This window comes from Callorhinus ursinus, unplaced genomic scaffold (genome assembly GCF_003265705.2).
Source record: "Callorhinus ursinus isolate GAN/ISIS: 27379988/994484 unplaced genomic scaffold, GSC_fseal_2.0 scaffold12, whole genome shotgun sequence".
Taxonomy (NCBI): Eukaryota; Metazoa; Chordata; class Mammalia; order Carnivora; family Otariidae; genus Callorhinus; species Callorhinus ursinus.
In genome coordinates, this window is record NW_027397074.1 from 52,791,992 (window position 1) to 52,799,379 (window position 7,388).

Consider the following 7,388-nt stretch of genomic DNA (forward strand, 5'->3'; position numbering starts at 1 on the left):
GTGTAGTAGAGCTGGGATTTTTTTTGGGGGGGTTCACCTAGTTTATTCACCTCTGTCGTGGAAAAATAAGGAGAAATAAAGTCTGTTTACAATGGCCAAAGTTTATGGAGAAGGCCTGAAGCTGCTCTCCCCAAATCACAAATCTGATTCAAGAGAAGGAAAAAAATGATGAAAAACATCTCATCACACAAAACTCAGTGTGATCTCTCTGACAGTCACCAGCCAGCAGGGGAAAAGGAGAAACCCACCCACTGGCTTTAGGATTTATTGAAGGCTGCCAGCACAGCCCAGATCATCTCCGTGGCACTGTGCTTTGTCCCCTCCACTTCAGGGTCCAGTTCTAGTAGATCCTTGGCTCGATTCATTGCCACATCATACTTGTCATCAGTCAGAGAGGATAAGACATTCTCTAGCACATCAGAGGAGTGGGCTAGCACCAGGAGTGCTAATGTTTGCTTGTCCATATGCTGAGGGTCATTTTCCCACTGCTCTAGGACACTATCTTGAAGTTTTTTGACTAGTCGTTGTTTCTCTGTTGTATTGGTCACTGGATGAGTAGTCATATCAAATAGGAGGAAATTCTGCTTCTCAGTGGTTAGAATACCCTTTTCTACTAGGTTCTTTGCAATTCGCTCTCTTACATTTCTCAGCTGGTACTGTAATTTGAAGGGGTTCCAGGTCTCACCTGTGAGTAGCTCTGTCTATGTCTGGATGGTTTCTGTGGGTTCAGTTGCTTTGATGTGTTTGAGAGTTTCATCCAGTAACACATCCCCTGTTGGGCTATCTAACTTTAGCAGTACTTTCTGTCTAGTAGTTGCTTCTTACACATCGTGGGGGGTTCCGGATAGATGCAACCCCGCATGGCCAGCTCTATCAGGATACCCCTCGCAGGCCAGATGATACGCAGTCATTCCAGAAAGATGTGTAGCCCTCTTTATCTTTAGTCCCAGGAGCAATACTTCTTCCATAAGGGTGAGGTGAATATCCTTAGAGTCACCAGAGTCTTCATGGTCTGGGCTCCTGTCTTGATTAGTGTCTTCCTCACTTTCCAACTTCTTTTCAGAGTTCTTGCCTACTTCAGTGCGATGAGCCCGGTGAGTTAAAGTGGTCATTCTCACCTGTTTCTGACGTTACTCCTGGGTTACGGCCGGACACAGGCAGCAGCTTGCGCCCTATTTTAGGAGGACAACTGTTCCCCCATGTCCCTCCCCCAACCCTGTCCTAGTAGGTAAAAAAAACTTCTCAGCCACTCAGAGAGCGCAAACTTCCTGATCCTTCGATGCAGAGAAGGAATAACACACTAGAGCTGGGATTTTAACTTAGGCCTGTCAAACTCAAACTCTGAAAGCCTACCCTTTTAACTGCTTTGATATTTGATTTTTAGTGTAATATGTACTTTGCAGGGTTACAAAGAGGGTCAAATTTAAAAATAAAGAAAAATATGAATGAACAAATGAATTCATGTGAATGAATGGATGAATGAGTGAACGAATCCTCATGTGTCTTCTAATGTGACCAAGTAGGACTAAACAAATAGAGACATCTGAGCCCTGTTGCCTCATTGGATTCTTTATAATCTAAAAGGTAAATTTTCCTGGTGGAAAAGTACAATAATGTTTACATGTCTACAACGCCCACAGGATTGTTCTAGTGTTTGGATAAATGATCACTAATATAACTCATTAAAGAAGTTTGGTTAGCATTCTCTTTTCTCTTATACAACTCCCTTTCCAAGGTACATGGTGACATTTGTGAGAGTCCTTAAGAAATATCTCAAACACACTAAGCATTAACTTGTGTTTTTTTAAAAAATTGCTTAGCACCTTTAAAATTTGTTATAGAAACACCCATGCAGAGCAAAGTGTGACAGACAATGCTGCAGTAACAGTGGTGATTATAAATGATTCGTCTACAAAATGTGACTCTGCAACCTTGAAATGGTACCACTGGGGTATATTATGCATATGGCGCCAATGTCTGCACAAAGATTTGAAATTACCAAGGACATGTTACAGGATCTAATTTCTTGCTATGGGAGAAATCAAAAATCTTGTGTCTCTTAGCTTAAGCATGGCTCATATCACTTTAATGTGTGACAAAGGTACCATATACTCAATTTTACATGTTACTTGTGAATGTCAAACAATGCCCTGGAAATGTCCAGCAAAATCTGTGTGCAAACCCCAAATAGGAGGTATATCACTCAGGACAAGTGTTTCTAGGTTTCATTTCCAGGGAAAAGGCTATTACATTTCCTTGAGGGAATGAACTAAACTTTTTAGTTGCAAAAAGTAAACCTAAAAATAAAAAGGCTCCTGAAGAACAAATCAGGAATAGGCAGCACTTAAGGACTTTGGATACGTTTAAAGACAAGGCACTGTTTCAAAAGATAATCAGATTTCTTTATCCTTGATAGTCTGAGGGCAGTGAAAAAGATAACCAGAAATCGTCATAATCTGGGGCCCTAGAACTCATATCTGTGGGAAATCATGTCACTGTGTTTTGATGCCAATTGAATCTGTGACTCTGATTCCTTAGTGCCTACCTTATAAAAGTGCCCTGTAGGGATGAAAAAGTTAAGCCTCTCAAATAATTCCTTTACTCTTTCTGAAGAAGCCCAGGTAGTTGCTAAATCTCCCAATTAAAGAGAGGCTAACTTTCATCTCCAAATGGATCATTGTGCACAAATAATCTTCCCTCTTAGTCCAAAAATTGCCCCTTCAATCCATCTCTACATAGTCCTAGGCATAGAAGGTCAACTGGAGGTCTCACCATCAATCTGAATTAAATAGATAAAGACAGAGCTATGCAGCCTCCCTCCCTTAAGTTTGCATTTCTGAGTTATCATTGTATAATGCAAGGAAGGGAAGATAGAATATTTAACTTAAAGCATCACATTGAGAAAATGAATATAATAAAAATTATTCCATCGAGTCATGCCGTAAGTATTTGTAATGTGCTTACCATGGGCCCTGAGTACTGTTCTTGTTGCTTGGGATGTAGCTAGGAACCAGAGCGTGTCCCCAGCTTCATGCAGCTAACCGTCTAGTGGTAGAGAGAACACAAGTACAATCCGGTATACTAAGTGTTTCGAAGGAAAATAGTGCAGGCGAAAGGGGCAGAAAGGGGTGCAGTGGTGAGGGGGTGGTCTCTCTGAAGAGGGGCATTTTAATTTGAAAGACCAAAGGGAACTTCAGGATGAGGGAGGGACAAGTGTGAAGATTCTGGAGTGGAATGAGCTTGTCCTGTGCAAGAAGCAGCAAGAAGGTCGGCGTGACTGGAGGGGAGAGAAGTAGAAGAGCAGGGAATGTGGTAAAGCGGTGGGGGGCAGGGGGTTAGAGGGCATAATGCATATTAATTATCTCCCTCTCTTCTGTTGAGCAGGTCTTTAGTTTTCTTTTTCTCCTCTTTGTAGAGATCTCTAGTCTCTTTGTTACCAAGGCCACTGTTTTCTATTTGCTTTATACACCGGGGTGACAATACCACAGCTGGAAGGGAAAAGATAAAGCACTAAAAATAAAAATAAAAACAAAAACAAGAAAACACACCCTGAAGCTACAAACCAGAACCTTGAAACGGTTACTACAGCATGTTCACCAGAAAGCCAACTGAGGAGTCTTTTATGGTAAAGAAAGTCATTTTGGGTTTGTACTACATTGCTAGATATTTGGATAATGAACTATCATTCAGCTTCTGTACTTGGCTCTCTAACATTTATGCTTTAAAATTACTTTAACCTTTAAGACAGAAATAGCCTAATGCCCTTCAAAAGAAATTCTGTTACCACAAATAGGCATTTACAAAGTGTGTTTTCCTCTCACATTCTCTATCAGATTAAGGGAGGTCTTTAAAAGGCGACTCCCTCAAGAGCCTTATGAAATGTTCCTAGTGATGCTAAACCTTCTCTGCCCTTTATGATTGGAAGGGCAATGCAGCCATATGCTGAGCAGGATTGTCTCCAAATGACGCTGCCTCTAAATGCATCTCCTTTGCTAGGGGAGGACTGAAATCAGCACAGTGTTAGCCTTTCAATTTCTTATTTAGGAACATACACGGCAGTAGTCCATAAACCTACCTCATTTTCATAACTGCATTACCTATAGAAGCATCATAAACATTTCCAGAAATGATATTTTTCCTCAAACCTTTAAACTTAATGGAAATTTTAGAAGAGAATTGAAACCTCAAGTTGTGTCCTTACTGAAACCATCTCCCTTTAATGAAAAATTATTCGATAAAGCTAATATTTTTCTATTACTTTTACAGTTCTTGCCCCAGTTCTCAAATTCTGAAACCTCAAAGGCTGTAAGATTGCTGTAGAGTAAAAAAGCCACTCAATCGGGCATTTTGCTCTCATATTGGCCACCATCACTTGATTATCTTTATGTAATCTTGGGCAAGATACTGACTACATCCTATAAAACAGATTTGCTCTGCCCTTCTCCAGGGTTGTTGTGAATATATGAATGAACAAATGAATATTTTCCTCTTCTGAGACATTGAGCAGCCTAGATGACTGGATATGGCTCATCCTCCCTGGTGTCCTACACGTGCTTGAGTCATTCTCCTTATGCTTAGCTGTCCATACTCCTGCCACTGCCCCAAACACACGTGTCCATGGCCCTTCTTCAGGTCGGCTATCCTGAAGGGCAACATTTTTCTTTCTTTAATTCCTTACAGCAATTGGCACATTGGCGATCACTTAATAGTTGCTTTAAAAATAAAGCGAACCCAGATATATCAGTGATTCAATAATTCCACTTTGCAGTGTAACATTTGCTAATTAGTAGAAAGATGATGTGTTGTTATAGATCTACCAGCTGAATCATGTTTTCTCTCTGTTCACCTAGCCATCACTGACAAATAGAACTTTCTGCAGTGATAGAAATGTTCTTCTACACCTGTGCTAATATTGTAGTTGCTAGCCTCCTGTGGTCATTGAGCACCTAAAATGTGGCTGGTGCAACTGAGGAACTACATTTTCACTTTAATTTTAATTAATTAAAAATTAAATAGCCACATGGCTAGTGTGTTTTGTACTAGACAGTGAAGATCTATACCAAAGTCACAAAAATATTGTCTAGGGGCAAGGGAAAGTTTTCATGGCCACCTGAATGCTTAAAACTGTTTAGACAGGGAAATGCCCCTTTTATATAAGTTGGCTTTAGGTTATGCTCTATATCTATAGCCATCAGTTTCCTTTTTAAATAGTCTACACAGAGGGGCGCCTGGGTGGCTCAGTCGGTTAAACGTCTGCCTTCTGCTCAGGTCATGTACCCAGGGTCCTGAGATCGAGCCCAGCTTCGGGCTCCCTGCTCGGCTGGGAGCCTGCTTCTCCCTCTCCCTCTGCTCCCCCCACCCCCCTGCTTGTGAGCTCGCTCTCTCTCGCTCTGTGTCAAATAAATAAATAAAATCTTAAAAAAAAATTGTCTACACAGAGCAGACTAGCACATCTGATTACTGGTTTCAGCCACTTTCCCATTGGGGGTTAGCAAAGACAGTGTACCAGACATGAGATATCTTCACACAGCTAAGGCTCCTGTTTTCAGGGGAGACCTTTTGAACATCTTAATGATCACTGATTCTCAGATAGGACTTCAAAAAATATTTTGAGATGATTCTTAGACATAGCCACAAGTGAAGAGAAGTTAAAGATTTTCCAGTGATGCCACAAGGTCAATGTCCTTATAGGAACTGAGGAAGAAATATTTGAGCCTGGTAGTCAAACAGTATTTCCAAGAGAATTCGATTTTTATCTTCTTCAGGAGAAAGTCACACATGGAGAGCATTCCAATGTAGGTCTTAGGGACTACATTCTTTCAAAAACACAGTCAAAATTTAAAAGCTGTGGTTCTTTTTAGCTAGTGCTGCTTTAGATTGTTTTTTTTAAAAGGACATGATTAAAATCAACGAATACACAAAGATGGATCAAATACCCCGAGGCCCAGCAAGAAGAAAGTCAAAAGAAGATGAAACTTTGGTTTGACAAGAACAAACACAATAAATTCAGGATCAACTATATGAAGTGTGAACATATAATAGATTCTCCAAACCTGGTCATTTTGATTGTAAGAAGGGGAACTTTTAGTAATTACCCTGGAAATATAGGCAGAAATTGGAGCTGGAACTGTTCTAAGTAAACACGGATGTACGATCACCCTAACTCTGTGGAAAAAATGTGTTTTGGATCAACGTTAATAGTTTGACAGCAATGATTATGATAGTCCTGTTCTGTATGACATGCCCTGACTCCTGTCAAAAACTTGTATTTTTAGCATTACCAGGAAACAGATTTTTAAAAGTCAGTAGCAGTTTTAGAAGTCCTACTCTGCAGCTGCCTTCTGAGGAATGTCCTTCATAACCCTAATGCTTTATGTCTAAGTTAGTGGTGAAGTCTTCTGTTATTATAATACCTGAAACATATCCTCGAGGGCATGCCAGAGCTACATGTAATGTTGAGACTAATATCGGTTGGCAAACTTTTTCTGTGTAGAGGGCTATATAGTAAATATTTGACATTTGATGACTATTTTACATTTGGTGGCATGTCTTTTTCAGTTACTCAACTCTTGTTGTAGTATGAAAGCAGTTATAAGCAATACAAAAATGAATGGGTGTGGCTGTGTTTATAAAAACAGGTGGTGAGCTGACTGATCTAGGTAGACCCTAGCATGAGAGACATAGAAGTCCCACCCTATTAAGTTTCCCTACATCATTTTGTCATAGGGCTCCTCCTCACACAAATAAACTTCCTTTCTTCTTTCCTTCCTTCCTTGCTTCCTTTTTTGCCCCCCCTCCTCTCTCCCTCCCTTTCTTCCTTCCCTCTTCCTTTCTTCTATCTTTCCCTTACTCCTTTTTCATTCATTAAACAAATATGTATTGAGAACCAACTCTGCACCAGCAATTGGGATTTCAAAGATAAGTAAGGTATGATTCCTCTTACTTTCCCTTTGGATAAACTTACAACATGTGGAGTGAAGGTATGTGATATGGCTTAGTGTTAGAGAAACTGGGGCTTGAGGTCATAGGCCAGTTTAAACAGAGATAGCACTAGACTTCATTGACCTGACTCAGTCCACTGCACCATCCTTCACGGCTGTACCCTGGCATATGTTTGGACCATCCAGAGAAACAGTAGAAAAACAACAATCCATTTTTAGAAGCCCCATTTATAGCTCACATTCTGTGAATAGCAGCAATTCCTAAAGAAGATTTTTGTTTTTAATAACCCTAACATAGAATTAATAATAATTAACAATACCTGTTTTTCTATACGATATTATATTTTTATCAGAAACTGAAAATATGTAAAACAATATAATGGCAAAGTAATTAGCACTTCCAACATTTTTATGAGATCCAATTAAATATTCTGCTATGTGATAAGT

At 39.9% G+C, this 7,388-nt stretch overlaps 1 pseudogene; it reads right to left on the reverse strand.

The window, feature by feature from the left end:
• Window positions 1-205: 205 nt before the first annotated feature.
• Window positions 206-1,160, reverse strand: LOC112825246 (Golgi phosphoprotein 3-like; annotated as a pseudogene).
• Between the last annotated feature and the right edge of the window lie 6,228 nt (window positions 1,161-7,388).